We start from the raw sequence: 20216 nt of genomic DNA on the forward strand, positions 1-20216 counted from the left end.
ATGATAAGGTTTTCCACTTTGGCTGGTGGGGGCATGAACTTTTCCAGGAAGTGTTCTCTCTGCTTCTTTCAGTTATTTCTCTTCTGGCCTCCAGAGTTTCATATACTCCTTTGTTGATCAGCAGTCAGCTGAAAACTAGAGGTGGACTCTCTGCCCTTTTCAAGAAGTTTCCCTCTATGCTTCTCTCTTCCCTTTAGCCCTCTCCTCTGTGGATTATACCCCCTGACCGCACTGGATTCTTCTCAACTCAGGAGGATGGCCAGACTTGGCTTGAATGCCCCTCTCCTGCATGTCAGCCTCATCACGCTATCCAGGCAGCCGCCCTGGCAGATTGTAAAGCTCGTCACTTGTTTCTCCTCTCTCAGGGTTCCCTTTCTGCCTTGTCTGATTCTAATGCATGAAAATCATTGTTTGCTGTATTTTCTGTGTTATTTTTAGTTGTTTTAGATGGGAGCATAAATCTGATTCCTATTATACTATCTTGGCTGAGAAAAGGACACCCAATTTTTAAATTTTTCTTTATTTATTAGTGTAAAGTTTGTTTGTTTTTCAACTGAAGTATAGTCAGTTTACAATGTTGTGTCAATTTCTGGTGTACAGCAAAAAAAAGATCCCCAACTTAAATTTAAAAGTTAATTTTTCTTTTCCTTGAAACCTAGATATAAATTAAAATATCCGTCTTGCAATGGCTTAGAGTCACACAAATCTCATGATGTTTTAGATATTATTTATAAATTTTTGCTATTTTTTAAATTCAAATCATGTCATAAATTCTAATGGACTATGCAACTTGACAGAAAACTTTAGGTTTTGATTTTATTTGATCTAAATGCAAATACATGATAATCATTAATGATAATATTAAAACATATTTTGCTCTAAATTAGTTGACATTCTTGAACAGAAAGCATGCTTAAACATTCTATAGAGGTAAATTTTTTTAAACTCCATGCAACATTTTCTCATGAACAGTTATGACAAAGTGGAACAAGAAACTCACTTTGGCAAAGGGCTGCACATCTTGCATAGATATAAAGCATCATGGAGGTAAATATTTAATAAACTTGAGCTGCAGTAGTTAGTTACAATGACTATCATGAAATACCCCATGGGTCTGTGTACTTTAAGTATAATATTCTTTATAGCTCAGCTGAATCCTCTCTCTCTCTCTCTATTCCTTGTAATTTATTTTTCTAATATGTCCTAATTTGCTTCTTTTTACTACGTAGGGGGCCATGATTTGGGCAAGTTAAAAGTTTACATGATGACACTGTGACAGATGGGAACTAGCAGGCCAGCTGCCTGGTGAAACACCAACTGAATGTCAACACCGTTATCATGACATAATGATATAATGATAAGGGTGTTGACATTCTCTAATAAAGGAGAACATATGAAACAAACGATCATCATATAGGGCATCAGAACCAAATTATAATGGACATCCTGTGATCAAAGATGACCACAGGGAAGACTAAAACAAGGAAAAATGAACGACACGACTGCTATCAGTGATGACAGGTATCAACAGATGTTTGCCCCTGGCAAGACGAGAATGAGCATCAGAAGTAGAATTTCTGTAACTCAGACCACTTTTCAGCTACCACATCCACCTATTAGCTAAATTATCAGCAGAGTTTACCCTAAATCATGGTATTCTATAAAGAAATTAGAATACTATTATTGTTTTAATATAAAGAGATAACTACATGAAAATAAATTAGGGGATTTATAATTTTTACAGTAAGATAAATAATAAAATTTCTTTATTTGATCATTATCGAAAACCTTTGTTGAATATAAATGTTGATTGATAGAACAGGTTGCCTGAATTGTGTTTAGCATTCAGTATTTAGTATTGCTAATAATTGTTGAAGGCAGCTAGACTAATAAGATATTGACTCTGGAATTATACTATTTTGTCTCAAATTCTGGCTCCACTTCTTTCTAGCTGTGTGAACATGGGCAAATTATTTAACTGATCTGTGGCTGAATTTCTTTGTTTTTAAAGGAGGATCTAAACTGTATCTACTTTTGAGAACTGTTATGTAGATTCAATTAGTTAAGACAAGCAGATGTCTTAGAGAAATGCTTGGCATATTAGAATATTTATTGCTTAATAAAAGCAATAAAATTGTTGCTAGGTAAAAAAAAAATTATTGCTCAAAAAAATAACCTCTGTGATGATTAGAAAAATAGAACATAGGTCACATTATATAATCTTAAACACATGCGCACACATACACACAAATCCAAATGGCATTTTTAGACATAGGTAAACAAAAATGCTTACAAAGATTTCTAGTACTATATAATATTCTAAATTAATTCATAATTAGAAGGGCTACCATTATTAATACTAATGATGACTAATTGCATAGAATAAGATGATTTTTCATTCCTTCCTTTCCATTCACATTTGAAGAATAATTTCAAAAAAGATTTGAATAAAATATATTTTTAATTATTCCCAATAGTATACACTTAAAATACAAAGTGATCTCAATAGTTAAGGGAAAGAGTTATGATTGTTCCATGACCAATGAAATGTTTTGTGAAAACACTATAAACATTTTCTTACTGTTGGTTATCAGTGTATAGGGAAATGAACAAAAATAGTAAAAATAATACATACTTAGTACACCTTGAGGAAAAACATTAGAAACATTCAGAATTAAAGTGTTTTATGTCTTTGTAAAAAACTTAAGGGCGGTTTGAACAGTGTTAGTCTTCTCATTATGTAACTTGGGATATGAAGTGAGGCAAATCGCTAATTTCTGTTTGCCTCGACCGCCAACATTTTATTCTTTGCACTTTCAATGTCATGAAATATCTCTGAGTTCCTTTAATGAGAAATTTTCATCTGCGTCACTTCTTCTGTGACATCTACATCCCTTTCTTCACAACCGCTTTCCTCATTAAGTCTCATCACTTCTGCTTTTTCTCATGCAATCCTGAAAGTATCTCCATGTGTTATGAACTATTAATATGCTGATTTGCTGGATGAAGAAACTGAGGCACAGAGATATTAAGTAACTCCCAGTGTCACAGTTAGCATAAGACAAAACCTGCTTCAACCTCCAGCAGTTTAACCTTAGAGCACAGCTCCACCTGCACACATTTTGAATAATGTGGGTGATTAAAATGTCAACACCCAGGCCTTGCGGCAGACAAACAAACTAGCCATTTTTAGAGGCGGGGCTCAAGCGCTGGTATGTTTCAAAAGCTTCTCAGTTCAGTCTAATGGGAAGACAAGGTTGATTAAATTGTTACTGCTTTCGGGCCTCATGAATACCCAGGAAGCCTTAGCAGCATTGAAAAACAAAAGAGGAAAACAGGCTATTTTGCAAGTGGTGTTAAAACTGTTGGAAACACATAAGGTTTGATCTCTATTTCACACAATTCCCCTCCAAAATTCCCAATGATCTAATGACTCAATGTAAGAAATGTCACTATATAGTTCAAATACAAAAAGAGAATAGGGATATATTCACAGTTAGGGTTGGGTAGAGAGAAAGAGATCAGGTTGGGAAAAAAAAAAAAATCAACCAAACCACAGCACTGAGAAACTGCCTGCAAAATAAAACTCAAATCATTGAGCGCACACCATTTTTTGTTATTACATAGTCTCTCAGCCTTTGTCTTTGGAGTCTCTGTTATGAAGACATGCTCTGGGTAAAAGAGCCCTCTAACAAAGGTCCCCTGGGGCAGGGTTTCAGCTGGCCTGTGTCATGCTGCGCTGTATGGTATCAAGCAGTGTTTTAACACACTAGGAATACTGTGAATAGATTTTTGGTTATATAAAAGTTCTGCAATTTGGCAGTCAATTTTCAAACTACTTTTTTCTTCATTCTAAGAAACCTCAAATGGCATCAATGAGGATTTTTTAAATATGTTTTCTGAGTGAAAAAAGCATTTTGTGCTGGACTATTCTTTGAACAATTGTTGTGAATTTTCAGCTTTCTAAATTTTTTATAATATTCATTCTTGACAAAATGGTACCCTTGTTGGCACCTTGGGAAGAAATCAGAATGGATAACAGAGAAGAATGCGTTCACTGCAGTTGCTGTAGTGAATGAAGGGCTGGAAACTTGGTTAGTGCAATAATTTCTCAATAATTAATTAGTCACACATATTTGGTACAAATAATATGTGAGTATGCTCTTACCAAACATCACAGAAAATGGTGAATCTCTTGTCTTTACATCTTTACATTACACTATGGACCACAACTAGCCTACCCATTTAAGTAACAAGGCTGACAGACATCCTTCATTTTTGGAGTTCTGTTTTCAATTCCAACCAATACTATGAGAGGAAAAAAAATGCTCCAGTAAATTCTATTCTATACCTAAAGCAAATCTTTGGACAAAGGAAATTATTTTGAGAATTGCCAAGTTTAACACAGAAGCAGTATTTTACTTTGATTCAATAACATTTTGATTGTCTTCTCTCCACAAGATATACTGCAGTATTGGTGGGGAGGGTATAGCTCAAGTGGTAGAGTGCATGCTTAGCATGCATGAGGTCTTGGGTTCAGTCCCGAGCACTTCTTCAAAGAATAAGTAAGTAAGTGAACCCAATTACCTCCCTCCATAAAAAAAAAAAAAACTGCATCATCTAATTTAGGCAGTGGTTCAAAATATTCCTGTCTATTTCAACACACTCGGTAGATGATAATTACACGTATGGCACACTCCATTAGGCAGACTAAGATTTGTTTTTCAGGTCTGTAAAAAAGATAAACTTACAAGATAGTTATGGGAATTTCTTGCTGAACTAAAACCCAATGCCTTCTTCTTCCTCTGAGATTAAGAACCAAATCTTTAGGACACATTAAGAGTGAGCAAGACAGATAATCTGTTCTCAAGGAACATGTAAAATAGCTCCCAGTGCCTCCCAGGTGATTGCTGGAAGTACTGATCCTTGGACAATGTCTCACAGTCCAGTGATTTGCATTGGGAACCATGCACTGCTAAGGAGACTTCTAAACTGGGACTTTTAACAACTTGAAGCGGTAAGTGCACTGGGGATACAAAATCCACAGAAAGTCAGTTGTCATAGGATTACAGTCTTACAGGACCAAAGGCAATTCAAAAGATCAATTCATCCCACGTTCTTGTTTTACAAATAGGGAACCAAAATAAAGAGAGTCCCAAAAATTTGTCTCAAGGACATACAGCTAACTAAATGGTAGTGATGGACTACAGACCACTCACCTCCATTCAAGCATTCTTCTCATTAAAACTTCCCAACTCACAGCCACACTGTGGGTGAGTCATCTACAACATCAGTCATGCTATCTTAGGATCAGCAACCAAAAACAAAGTGCGGCTCCGCCCATCCTAGTCACTGTCAAAGGCTCCTACTGTTTTTGGCATATCAATTATAGCTCAATAAAGCTGGTTTGTTTTGTTTTTTTTTTTTAAGTTTTCTACTTGGTAAAATATCCTCATTATTAAAGTCTGTTACATTTTTATATCAGACTTATTACCACGTGTTTATTTTGTGTCAGATAATAACTGATAATTTACTGATAGTTAACTGATCCAGGCACCATTCAAATTAGAAATATCTCACTTAATAGTCACTATTAACAATAACTTAAAGAAGAAATACATAGAACTTGTGAAAGGGGGATGGACTATTGTAGAGAAAGGAAACCTTCCCAAATTAATATATTGGCTTAATGAAGTGAAATACTAATTAACCACCACCCCCTGCAAAAAATCTAAATTTTATCAGAAATAAACAGATTAGAATGGAAAAATATTTTTTAATTGTTTTAGTTTGAGATAATTGAAGAGACACATGCAGTTGTAAGGAAAAAACAAAAAAACAGATTGAGATCCCCTGTATCCTTTTCCCAGTTTCTTCCAATGGTAAATTCTTGAAAAACAACAGTGCAATATCACAATCATGATACTGACTCTGATACAGACAAAATACAGAACATTTCTATGACTACAGGGATCCCTATGAAAGCACTGAATTTTTGTAGCCACATCCACTTCTTTCCTGCCAAGCACTCTCTCAACCCCTGACAACCACTAATCTGTTCTCCGTCTCTATAATTTTTGTCACTTGAAGAATATTACATAAATGGAATCACAGTGTGTAACCTTTGGGGATATTTTCCCCACTCAGCATAATTCTCTGAAGATTCATTCATGTGGTCCTGCAGCCAACAGTTCATCCCTTTATACTGCAGAGCAACGTTCCATGGGGTGGAGGTACTGCAGTTTGTTTAATCACTTACCTGTTGAAGGACAAGGGATTGTTTTCAGTTTTGAGCTATATGAAAAAAGCTGCTCTAAATGTTCACTTACAGATGTTTTTGTGAACATAAAGCTTCATTTCTTGGAATAAATGTGTAAGAGTGTGATTGTCAGGTCATACAGTATTAGTTGCATCTTTAGTTTCTGTTTGTTTGTGTTTTAATTTAACTGTCAAATTGTTTTTCAGGGTAGAGGTGTCACGTTAAGTTCACAAAGGCATGTTGTTAAATTATCAATACTCCATTACATTTCCACTAGCAAAGTCTGAGTGATCAAGTTTCCCTTCACCTTCACTGGCATTCAACATCACAATTGTTATTTTTTGCAATTTTGTTACGCGTATAGTGACATCTCACTGAGTTTTAATTTCCATTTCCCAAATGGCTAGTAATATTGAACATATTTTCATTGTTTATTTGCTATCTGCATATCTATGGTAAAATATCTCTTCATATATTCTGCTCATGTTCCAATTGGATTCTTTGTGTTTTTATTGTTAAGTATTGAGACTTGTTTCATAGACGCCAAATTCTAGTTCCTTGTCAGATATGTGACTTGTGAGGACTTTCCTTCTGGTCTGTAGCTCATCATTTCAACCTCCTCATGGGACCTTTTTTAAGGTAATTTTTTTGTACTTTGATGAAGTCTAATTTACCTAGTTTCCCCTCTAAGGATAGTGCTATTGGTGTCAAACCTAAATAATTTTCTGCCTACCCCTAAATTCTGAGGATTTTTCTCGACCTTTTTTTTCCCTAAAAGTTTAATAGTTTATGGTCACAGTTACGTCCATGGCTCACTCTGAACTCCTCTCTGTGTAAGGTGTGAGGCTTGGTCCTGCTTCTTTTTCTCCTGTGGATGCCCCACTGCTCTGGCATCATTGGCTGAAAAGCCTCTTATTTAATCGAACTGCTTTTACACCTCTGTCAAAAATTAACTGAGCATATTTGTGTGGGTCCGTTTCTGGATTTTCTATTCTATTTTTTGCATTTGATTTTTGTGTCTGCACCTGTGCCAAGATCACATCTTAACTATGGCAGTCATGTAACAAATCTTGAAATTGTGTAGACTAATTCCTTCCGTGTTATTATTCTTTTACAAAATTGTTTAAACTGTTATTATAGCTCTTTTGCCTTTCCACGTTAAGTTTTAGAATAGTCTTGTTTATGTCTAAAAAATATCTCACTAAGATTGTGACAGAAATTACATTAAATCAGCATATCAATTAGGGGAAAGTAGACATGTTTACTATGCTGAGTCTTCCAATCCATGAACACAGTATTACTTTCTATTTATTTATTCCTATATTTAAACTGCCATTAAGAATCGTGTTTCTGAAGGATCTTCCATGAAATGGAAAGTGTCACGTAAAATAAAAAAGCCATGTTATTAAATTATAAATAATCTATAAACTAAATAGTGGAAAAGATAATACATTTGCTACGCCTTGACAACTTTCAGAGAAAAGAACATTCCAAATAGTAATAAAAAATGTTATACTTAGATTTTATTACAGTTATTTGAATGGTCCCCATTATATTGTTCTATATTCTTCAAATTTTTTCAATATTTATACTTTCATAAGAATATTAACATTACTGATTTTATGAACATGTAGATAAAATACTCATCCAAAATATGCTTACAATACAACTAATTATTTATAATTATATTCTCTTTGCCTGTCATGATACCTGACGGCCAATTTTTTTAATATCAAAGTATTGAGGAAAGTTTTATATAAATGAGGAAAAATATGAAGTTTTATACTAGAATATTTTCTATTTCTACACTACATTTATACCTAATTAAAACTGTTTGCTTTCCAAATATACTTCTTACATCTACTAGTGTCCAGTCCTATTTGCCATTCACAGTATTTTCCTCAATTCTCACTGAATACCTAAAGGATTACTTCATTATCTAATTTGACATGGGAGAAAACTAAAACCTGAAGATGTCAAGAAATTCCTCTGAAACTACCCAGATTTTAGTTGCAAAACATGGTTTTCTCTCCAGGATATCTCATTCCAAAGTCAAGGGCATTTTTTTTCCTATAACAGAAATAAAGTTTTAAACATACTGTAAAGAAAATATGGGCAAATTTTATGAGTGATTTAATGATGAGTGATTTTAATTTTCTCTGTATTTCTAAGTTCTTTGGTACTGAATGGAGGGGGGAGGAATGGGGACTTTTTTATGCTTATATGTTTTATAACCTTACTGAAATTATAAAATATATATAGTTCACAGAATGAGGAATTTAGTTTATCAGAATATGAATTCTCCATTCATAATGTACAACTATGCTATTAGTATTTTAACATTATATGAGCTCTTAAGTAATTCAACATAATTCCACTAATTTTACAATAACATAAATATTGCTATAGTTTTCTTTAAAGTTACCATTTTAAGACTATACCTGTTGTGTACTGAAAGATCTTTATGACACAAAATAATAGATACTAAAACACTAAAAAGTTTAGCATTGGTTGTAATTGAAATCACTTGTAGTCTTACTATGAACATTACTGTTAATACGGAATAAAACTGAACTGCTGACAATATTAACACCTCACTGTTTAGAATAGTGTGACTTACTATCAGGTATCTGCTTAAATGATGCTATAGCAAGGTGATCAGCATTCAAGGTATGCAGTCAATGAGTTAAACACTAAATACTACAGATGAACAGATAAACAACAAGGTCCTTCTGTTTAGCACAGGGAACTATATTCAATACCTTGTAAGAGCCTATAATGAAAAAGAAAATAAAGAGGAATATGTGTGTATAACCGAATCACTATGCCATACACCAGAAATGGACACGTTGTAAACCAACTATACTTCAATTAATAAAAAAACATTAAGATCAAAAACTAAAACTAAAAATAATAAGTAGACTTGTAGGCAACCAACCAATAGGCTGTCTGTGCTGTGGCTACGAGCTCAGGCTCTGAGGCAGTATCGCCTGGCTGTGAATTTCAGTTCCACTACCTGTTAACAGGGTGACTACAGTTAGGTCGATTAACCTTTCTGAATCCCAGTTTCCTCATCTATAACACTGAGCTAATTCTAACGCCTACCTCAAAAGATTATTGCATTAAATAGCAATGAAGGGGGAAAGACCCCTGCACAGCAGACACTCAATAAATATTTTAGGGGTTGTTATTATTATAATACACAATTGAAGAAATTATCCTATGTTGTGAGTTTATATTGGATGGGCAATAATTTAATCATCGTTTCATATTGACTTCTGAGATTTTTCTGGGTGTAGCATCCCCAGTGGGTATGTGTATGGCCAGGGTCGGGGGATTACAATGACCTCTTAATTTTTTAAGTATAAAACATGACTTACAAAAAGAAAATTTTAGCAATTCATGTGTGCTGTTGAAGAAATACTATATAAAGAAGGGTTTATTACATATTTTACCTCTGTAACTAAAACAACTTTCTAAACTTGTAAAACACTCCTTGGTCATGTCTAACAGAAACTTCCCCTGAAGGACATTTTTTTTAATGCACTGAATGAATGTTAGACTATTTTTACTTCATTTTAAAGTACTTATACATTTTTTTTTGCCTTCTAAATTGTTCTTAAGAGGAAGAAAAGTCTACATTTAAATAAAAATGGCCTTTAAGGCATTTTTCAGGAATACATATAAAAGTGGAGCACTGTTCAGAAGAGTTCTTTGTGATAATTACATTCTCTGAACTAATTAAAAACTGCAAGTCTTATCGAGATTATTTATTGAAATCAATTTAGCAGCTTCCATTACTTAACATACCTCAGTAGTTTATTCTTTTATACTTAGTTCAGAACGGTAGCAGTAATTCAAGTAAAGAATTAAAGTTGATAAATGTTTGATAAACAGATAAGACCATGTCTTATCCTTTGTACCTCAGAAAATGACTCAATGGCTAAGTCCACAGAGTATAAAATAGCCTTTTAAATCATCTAGTTATTTAATTTGCATTTTGCTTTTATTATCTGGAAATATGCATTAGGTAGCAACTATTCAGCTTCCTATTCCAATTCGTTCTCATCAGTTCACTCTGAAGAAAAATCCAAAGTTAAGTTTTGATGTATTAGTGGTCGTCGGGAGAGATCCATTAGAGGACTGGACATGGCAATTCTAGAAATCATTGTATTCGAACCAGGCCCTCCATGGGTAAGCTATGAATACACACTTGGTATTCTCTTCCTAACAAGTGCCTTCTGTATTTCTCTTGTGCCACTCTTAGCTCAAGGCATAGAAATTCACCAGGGGAAATACGACCAGAGACCAAACAAAGTAAAGAAAATATGGAATGAAGACGAGAGGAATGGGAATTTTAGCTCTGTTGCTTACTAGTTCTGTGAACTTGAGCAAGAAAATCAGTATTTCTAAATTTTAGCATCTCCCTTGCAAAACAGAGCAATAAAACTCATCTTGCAAAATTGCGGGAGTAACACATATGAAGTGTATGGAAGGGTTCCTGAGAGGGGAAAAACTCAACTCATTATCATACTAGAATAATTCTAACAAGTTGAATTATTAAAAATGCAGTGGACTTCCTCATGTATATGACCACTTACTGGGATTATTGTAAAGGGATTTATGCTTTAGGAGGAGGGCCTGGTTCAGTTAGCTACAGGGACTCTGGAGTCTGATATTAAGTTTTGGCCAGTGTGAATCAAGACACTGACTGAACTATTTTTATTCGTGAATGTGTAAATGTCATATATTGTTGCTTTGAATATTTATTTCTCCAATTCTGCAGGAAAAAAACAAACCAGAAAATTAGAAACTCTCCCTTTTTACTGATGTAATAATGCCATTTTTATTCTTACAGAAACATGTAAAAGTAGAATTCTAGAGGATGTAATTGAGAAATCAAGGCACAGATGGTAAATGGCTCAGGGAGTGAGACACAAGGTAAAATAGAAGGTAGATTGGCTAGAACTCATTCCACAATATTTGTAAATAGTTTTCAAAAAGCATTGCAACTGCAGAAAATCCAGTTTCTTCAATATTTTATTGACATTACCTGGAGTCATCAGTGTCACTACATCTATTAATTAAATATAACTACTCTATTTTTCCCTGAGTGTTTGCCAGCTGAAGAAAAAAATCTGAATTATCAATTGTGGAGTCTCATGAAAATCAAATCAAAATGTCACAGAAGCAGGTTTGGTAACGCCTCAAACTCTGTTCAAGCTGTTTTTATATTAGAGATTCACTCGGAATGAACCTTACCCCAGAGGTTTTTCAAACAACAGACGTATGTAAATCCCCAGTGAATGAAACAGTTAGGAGCAAGAGGCTCATTTCCAGCAAGAAAACAAACACTTGAGAATATGTTTCTGAATTTGAATAAAATAAACCAGTGGAAAGTTGTGGAAACAACTATCATTAACTGATACTCCCCTAAGTGAGGAAAAACGGGTACCTAGACCAGGTTATCTCTTGGCCATGAATTTCGGAAGAAAGCATTTCATTATTAAAAATGTTAAAATTTAAGATTTTTTTCCTATAAAATAGACCCCCCCCACCACCAAACAGTTATTAAATGCAGTGCGAGGCGCTTTTGAGAAATCAGCTGTGTGGCACGACCTCGGCAAGATGGCAGCTCAGGTGGTTCCGACAAGAGCCCCCTTCACAGAAAAGCCAAACAGCAATTAGCCATAAACAAGGTGCCTTCGTGAAATTCCCAGAAGATGGGGGTGAGACGAAAGCATCTCTCTGGACCACAAACCCCAAGAGCCACCACATTAGAAGGGTAAAAGGAGCGGTTTCACCTCGACAGCATTCCGCCTCCCCCAGGCCGGCACAGTCAGTGCTGCCCGAGCGGGGACCCCTGCCTGCCTTTTCTGCCGTGGAAACGGAGTCCCAGGCGAACCCCCAGCTTCCTCCGCGTTGCAGGACGCTCCCCAGGAGGCCCACTGAGGTCTCACCGCACGAGGACCGCGGGCAGAAGCAGAGGGACCAGCGCACCTGGGCGATGGGGAGGGGGCGGGGCCTAGGCCGCCGTGCGCGGAGGGGGCTGGGCCGCGAGCAGACCGCCCAGCGGGTGACTCCGCTTCCGGGCAGAGCCCCGCCGGAGGCCGCGTCTGGCCAGGGAGCCGGGTTGGCAGTTTTGCCTGGTTTGCACAGCCAGCCAGGGGGCCATTCCTGCCACAGAGCCCGGGGTACAGTTCTGCCCCGACAGGGAAGCAAGTCTGGCACGAGGACCGCCCAACACAGCCCCCAGCCCCTTCCGACCAGGAATCCTAGCCTGAGGCCCTGAGAAGCCCTGGAGCCCATCCTGCAGCCCCTGGAGGACAGAGTCCAGCCAGAAGCCTCACCGAGCTGCAGAGTGTAACTTCTGGCTCCACTGGACCTGGGAGAGCGAACTGGCAGCCGGCAGCCCCAGAGCCCAGCCTGCGGTACCTCCTAGCTGCGGCGCCCAGCCCCTGGCCCTGGCCCCCGCCCTGCTGCACAGAAGATAAGCTCGAAAGGCAGAACTTCTTCGTAATACAGAAAAATTAAAAGCAAATGTACATAGCCTTAAAATGCTGCTTAGAAATAAGTATTTCAGTGTTCTGTCTGACTTATAAATGACCTAGGTATTCAGTGAATATCAATTAAATTAATTTAGTATCAGTCCAAAATACTATTAAAAATTTGGAAAGTATCTCCCAGCTGACATTCTACAAACATAATTAATATTGAAACTGTCAGATTCAGAATAATGATTCAGTTTGGTTAACACACACTTACTTCCCCCCACCCCCCATAACCTCAAACATAAAGTAGCAACTGGTGAAGATCTGGCCTTCACCTCAGGGTTCTGTGAATAAAGGACAGTTCAAGAATAAACGAAACTAGTTAAGTGGAACTTTAAAAAGAAACATAGATTTGGTAAAAACAGGTTTCTATCCAGTGTATTTCTTGCATATCAATGGAGGAATTCACAATTACCTGCTCTGTTTGTTGAAGGGTGTTTGTGTTCTGGTACTACTACATAAAATTCATGTATTTCTTACTACTTCTGGAAAACCTGACTTTTTTTTTTTTTCAGATGTGAAATAATGCCACCTTTATTGAGACTTTCAACCACAGCATAAGGGAAGTCATCCCTAAGGAAAACTCTTTAATTTCAAAAGAAGCCTACCATTGAAATGTCATCTTTTTGCAATAAACAATTGACAGCACCTGAAGTGATTTAAAATGGCATTCAAAGAACAATTCAGGAAAACAGACTTTGCTTGGGTTTAACATAGATTCATTTTAGTAAGATTATCAGAAATCGTCAAGTAGTGATATTACAACTTAAAGCTTTAATAGTGTGGTGATAGAAAACCAAAACCCAGGTCATCGTTCAAACAATGCTGGGAAATATTAAGAGTTCTCATGTAAACAGTGATGGATACTCCAAAAACTAAAAAAAAAATAGGACAGAATATTTGACAGGTAAAAGGAAAGTGTTTCCTTGGGGGATAACTAAGGATGATATTTGAAAGTTATTCACCACAAGCAATTCTTACCCTTCAAGATGGGGCATTTTATAAGAAATCAGCTTAATTTAGCTTCTCCCAACCACTATTAAATCTCAACTCTGTGAACATAGGAAACTCTCACTAATACAAAACAAAACAAAATATCAAAATTTAAAGAGTCAGTTTTGAGTATTAAGCAACTCTAAAACCTAGCTAATAAAAAGAAGCTCTCCAACTGAAACCGCTTAACGTGTCTTCTCACTGGCTTGTTCTCTTTTTGGCTTTTACTCGGTTTGGAATCAATTCTCTTTACTCATCTTGGGTATTATACTTTGTGTGTGTCCTGAAATCTCAGTTTTGTTTCTCTTTCAGTAAACAAGTCTAGCCCAGAAACCAAAAGGTCAACATCTTGAACAAACATTTTTTTTTTTTCCCCAATACATTTTGACAATTTTATTATCTTTTTTCTCATCCAATATAAAATACATCTCTCCTAACTGCTGCTGTGAAGTGTGCAGCTGCTTGGTGAATCATGCCTGATGAAACTGATTTTTGAGGATCAATCCAAATAAATTATTATAACATTATTTATCCAGGAAGTCAAACAAAGGGACAAGTGTAGCTGTCAATAATGCCCTTCTATGTAAATAACTAATAGCTATAACAATATATTTCTTCTTCATTCTGTTCTTATTTACCAAATCAAACCAAGACACACACTTCCAGAAGGTAATAATGAACAAGTAAATGGTAAGATTAGCGACATTATTTTTGTCTTGTGTGTATTCAAATGTTTATGCATGTGATTATTTTTCAGGTAATGATAGTTAAGTGTAATTTGCATATTTTTTCTTTAAAACATTTCTGTAGCTAAATATAGATTTTTGGTATTTTGTCTCCTTTTAGTTAATTTTAACTACCCCTTATTGGAAAAGATATTTACTGCTTCCCCAAATTTCCCAGCATCCTTTCAAGTAGTTGGGGGCATGTGATTTGCTCTGGCCAATGGGCTCTGAGGATAGTACCTGGGTCATTTTTGGATCTTTGCATTTTATATTTTTGAGTAGCTCTCCCATTCTCTCTTTTTCTGTGTAGGTGACAGTGGAAGACCTCTTTTCCAGACCATCAGCTACAAGACAATGTCTCCATCAGCTTAGGTCTCTGATTGATATATAGATCAGACAGCCCACCAACTCATGTTGTACATATAACATGAGTACAAAATAAAAACCCAGTTTGGGGATTGATTTTTACCACCCACATTCCTACCTCTTCTGAAGGCAATTAAATTAAGAACACTAATGTTGAAAGTTACATTATAACCCAAGCTCATTTTTATGTCCTCTTCTGCCTAAGAAATTGTCTGCTTTGAGGCATATTTTTATCTTCTTCTAAAAATCTGGCTTCTGCTACTCCTCCATACTATCTTTAAGTTTGTATTTTATTATGGCCTTCTAATGACTGAATTCTTCTCATTCTTTGAGGACACTTTGTTCTCATTCACAGTACTTTCTTCCATTCTATCATTAATTTAGAATCCAACAAGAGAGTCTTTTATTTCTTTAATCTCTTCATTTCTAGTGATTTTCATCTGCTTTCCATTTTTGCCTCCTATCTTGAATACTAACAATTGATATCACCTAGAACACCTCAGCCTCTAAAATGTTACTATGTCTATTCTCATACCATGTCCTCCAAATTTCCTGTTTCTCTTATCTCTTTATTGTCTCCACCATGGTTCTTTAAGAACATGTAAGCCTTCTGCCTTAGCCTTATGCCATTTCCTCCTGCCAGCAAGCTCCTCCTCTTTTAACCTAATTTTCTAGTCAGCTAAAGTACCATGGTCGATCTCTACAACTAATTGTTTGCCAGTGTTCTCAACATGCTTACCTAATTGGCCCACCTCTGTGCCTGCACACACACAAGTGCACATACACACACACATGTACATACACGCGTATAGTAAATGCCCAACCTTGTATCAATCTGCTCACCTCTATACTTTAAAACCCAAACTTGTGTATTGTCCTTGAAGTAAACCCATAAAATCATGTAATTAATGTTGCTAGAAATGTATATTACTCAAATTTACCTAGTACGCTGCACTGCCTCTTTTCTATAGTAGTTATTGATTAACTTTTCCACTTGCCTCAAATATGACGGAACACCACCATGCACATACCTCATTTAGATAGAATATTGCACTTTCTTCTTCAATGAGAAAATAGAAGGTATGACATAAGTTTTTTTTTTAAATCACTCCTCTAAGAGATTTTTCACTTACCTCCAATCCTAAGTAAATCCTTTTCTTGATTCTTCTTCCCTATCACAGTAAATGTGGTGACTCTCCTGCAAAAGGGAAATCAACCCCATACATGTGTGCATTTAAACTCCACACCCTCATTTCCCTTTACAACTTCCCTCTATCAAATCTTAACCTTCTTACACCTTTACTTTTATATTCTGCATCTCTACCAATATTTATTTCATTTCACTATTAGGCACACTGAACCCTAAAATAACTTAATGAAAATATTTATATATCTTAGGATAATAATTAGCATCATTTCTGCTTCCTCTTGCCCCTGTTTTTTTTTTTTAATTTTTTCTCTATTTTGAGTTATTAAATATCTCCAGCTGTCTCAGGACTCTTGATGGTCCATTTGTATATGTGAATGAAAGACTACATTGTTTATGATAGGTGATGAGTGAATCTTCTTGAATCAAAGGACTGAACGTAAGCTAGATATACACAAATGAAGATGAATTTAATACCAGCATAATACAGCTTTCTGCCTTTAGTCTGGGGCAGCACTGAAATAAGAAAGCAAATTAATAAATATGTAATATATAATAGACTGCCAAGTAGTGATATGAAGAAAAATAAGTAGAGAACAAGAAAGAGAGTAACATGAATAGAGAGAAACAACCTAGTTAGGGTCACCTTGGGAAGCTCTCTGAGAAGGAACACATAAGTAGATGTTACTGGAGTGATGGGTAAAGCAAACGACTGAGAGAAGAACATTCCAGGTGGAAGAAGGAACAAGAGCAAAGGTCCTGATGCATCAGTAAGTGTGTCATTGGAGGAACAGCAAGAGAGCCGGGCAGAGTGAGCAAAGGGAAGAGTCGTAGACAAATAATTTAAAATTTAGGGATTAATTTTGTTTCCTAATCAAAAAAGCAAAATGTTTCAATATCACCGTACCATACCCCTTTTCTCATGAGAAATGTCCTTGAAATAATTTCTCGAATCACTCAAAGTGCTCTTGCGTGCTTACAAACCAGATCATCCTTTTCAGTCTCCAGATGCATCCGGTGTATTTTGCCCCGCCTTGTACTTATAACTCTCCTGGGACTGACTCAGAGGACCCCTCTGCTGCCACTGTTACAGTGCCTCTGCTGTAGTCTTGGTGTCTATACACAGAGTACTCAGGCAGCCAGACATTGCTCGTTTTGTGCAGAAAAAGTGAAATGGTCCTCTTCTTGATATTCTAAGCAGCACCTTGCTATTCAGGTTCTGAATCAACATGGCTAACGCCAGAGACCTCATGCTCCTCCAGCTAGTAACTCAAAACACCGCAATAACTACAGTAGCAACACACACACACACACACACAAACACACACACACACACACACACCCCTTTATCCTCCAAAGTAGATAACCATCTTTATTCATACAAAATCAAGAGAAACATAAAATGCTTCTTGGAATGCACCTTGGAAAATCAACCCAATAGACTTTCTCAATTTTATGCAAATAGTGTAAGACAACCAATCCAAAAATATATAATCAAATTTTAATAAAAGGATATCTTAAGATTTCTTTACGGAAAATTTATAGTGGTCTGCGCAAAGGTAAACAGAAATGTCTAAAACTGATACTAGAAAAACCCCTGCAGCAAAATTCAGATGATAACCTGGCTCCCTTTTATCGTAATTCTAGACATTAAAGTTAGAACAAAAATTAGATTCCAAGCTAAGTCAAGACATAATTTCAGTGGACTTACCCTGTTCTTTTATGTGTATGTGATGCAGTGTATGTGTGTGTCTTACTTAACCCAGTTCCTAGCACAATGCAGTATTCAGTAACTGAGTATTAATTGTTTAAATGGGTGGAAGCAAAAAATACAGACTATAATTAGTTTGCTCTGTCACCGTGCATGGTGTTATTGGAGGCAAAGATAGTTTTTAATATTACCACAGAAGCATCTTGGTATATTATCTGCAGATAGTTCTTCACTTCATATCTCACAACGATGCTTTGATAAGAGATTTGTTATTTATCAACACTTGCAGTGATTTCAAGTGAAGGAGGATGTCAGCTTCCTTCTAGAAATGTTAAAGTCACTTGTTTTGGAATCATTCCAATCGCAAGAGTGCCATGAGAAAAAAATTTTAAGTACATTACACTGAATTTTTATTAGGATCTAAGCTTAATTTTCTTTTTATCTCCCATTTCAGAGCCTTTGTCATTTGTTGCCTGTTGACAGTAGCTCAGCTGGCTTTAAAAGATATCTCTTAAATCTCAAGGATTTCTTCATTAATCTCCCTCACATACCCAAAACACTTTTTAATACCCTTCTCCTGCTTAGTTGAATGCAATCAGGTGTGATGTTTGGTTTCAATCATCCCGGCCTTCCTCCTCTGTATATATCTGTCTCAGATATGGAACAATATTTTAGTCCAAATCACCAAAACGATCAGAGTCAACACCCAGTTCCTACTCACCATTAAACCAGCTGCAGAAGCACAAAATTTATTTTGAAACGTTGGATATGGGTTCTGTTTTCAAACGAGAAGTTTATGATAAACTATCATTGAGATATAACATATTTATACATGGATACCGGACTGGGTTTATGCAACTTAATTTTGCTCCTTGAGAAGCACTGTGCACACAAAGTAATCTTGTCAGAGAGCCTGGATTATGTCTTTAATGTTGTGTGGATACCCTGGTAAGAATATATGCAGGGACCTCAACCATCTCTTTTAATTCCTCACTCCATTTAATAAACAATTTTGAAAATTTTTAATTGAAAAATTAGTTTGTTCTAGGGCTTTCTTGGTTACATTTTATGTAATATTTAAATCAGCCTTTTCCCTTTCAGTTTACCGCCACCTTCCATCTTATCGAATTGACAAGGAACTACATTTTTTTCTATTCTTCAACTGCCCGAAAGCCACTGTGTCAGAGTGAAATCCCAGAGTGAGCTCGCACCCACTTTCCCACATCAGTGGTCCCCATTTCTATTTCTACATGCTGCTTCATGCTGGGGGTATCTTCAACCAGTGTATGAACTCAGGATTGGCAACAGCAGTGTATTCATCTTTGCTTTTCCCGCAAGGTCAGTCTTGTAAATGACTGGCACCTGCTCAGTGTTGTGGGCTTGAACTGAACCTTTGTTCTTAAGTCTCATGACTCTGAGACTGGTGAGCACCAGGAGCTGTCATTGGGGGATTCAGAAAGATGGAGGAGAGTTAACAGATGTTTTCACTATTTTGAGTGCTTAAATCTATAAACTTCAGTTAAAGGAATCTAAGCATCCTAGAAAATAAGAACTGAAAGTGAACTCAGAGGGCATTTTATAATAACAACAGTTTTTAAAAGCAACTAAAATGCACCTTGCACTTACTTTGTACCAGGCACTGGTCTAAGCCCTTGTCATTTGCTAGATCATTTAAAAGCAAACTTAAAATCAGTAATATTATTATTACCTCCATTTTACAGGTGAGAAAAACTAAAATGCACCTTGCACTTACTTTGTACCAGGCACTGGTCTAAGCCCTTGTCATTTGCTAGATCATTTAAAAGCAAACTTAAAATCAGTAATATTATTATTACCTCCATTTTACAGGTGAGAAAACCGAGGCCAGATAACTTATTCCAAGTCAACAGCTCCCAGGAATCTAGCCAGGATGTAAATCTAGGTGACCTGACTCAGAAGGTCACACTTACCTTCTGCTGTTGAATCTCATTGTTTAGGGAAATCAGGGTCAGAGACTGAATTCATTATTGCAATAGGATTAAATTGCAAATTTTAGTAATTTGTAAAAGTATACAGTATCTTTGCTTGTTTATTTTAAATAACATTTCACTTTTTAAAATAATAGACATCGAAATTGTTATTTGTGAACAGCCTAAAGATTGTGGTGTGAACGGTGGAAGTAATTGAGCAAAATCTTTTGAAAACATTGCCTTGCTCTAAACACAGAATATCTGAAAAGCACTTCACATGAAATTTATCAAAAGCGTGGGCCTGACAGTGGTCATGTCACATAATTCTGCCACTGGCCATGTGGTCTTGTATTCTCTTGCTGAACAAAATGCCCTAATCCTTATCTTTAGATAAGATGTTCAAACCCTAAGACATTCCTTCACCCAAATTCAAGGACTTCTGAGTACAGAGGGCACCTTATTCCATATAGTGGGAAATGCAACATCAAATATTAACCCATGTCTTCTACAGAAAA

General features: G+C 36.2%; 1 protein-coding gene across 7 annotated transcripts in view; it reads right to left on the reverse strand.

Moving 5' to 3' along the window:
* Positions 1-20216, reverse strand: part of CDH7 (cadherin 7) — a 286378-nt gene that overhangs the window by 220844 nt on the left and 45318 nt on the right. The window contains exon 3 of one of the 7 annotated variants that reach the window (XM_072952077.1): positions 16028-16092. The exons of the other annotated variants lie outside the window; for them this stretch is intronic. The gene's annotated coding sequence lies outside the window, so the exon portion shown is untranslated. The remainder of the gene's footprint in view (positions 1-16027; positions 16093-20216) is intronic. 7 annotated transcript variants of the gene reach the window in all.

This window comes from Vicugna pacos, chromosome 30 (assembly GCF_048564905.1).
Source record: "Vicugna pacos chromosome 30, VicPac4, whole genome shotgun sequence".
Lineage (NCBI taxonomy): Eukaryota > Metazoa > Chordata > Mammalia > Artiodactyla > Camelidae > Vicugna > Vicugna pacos.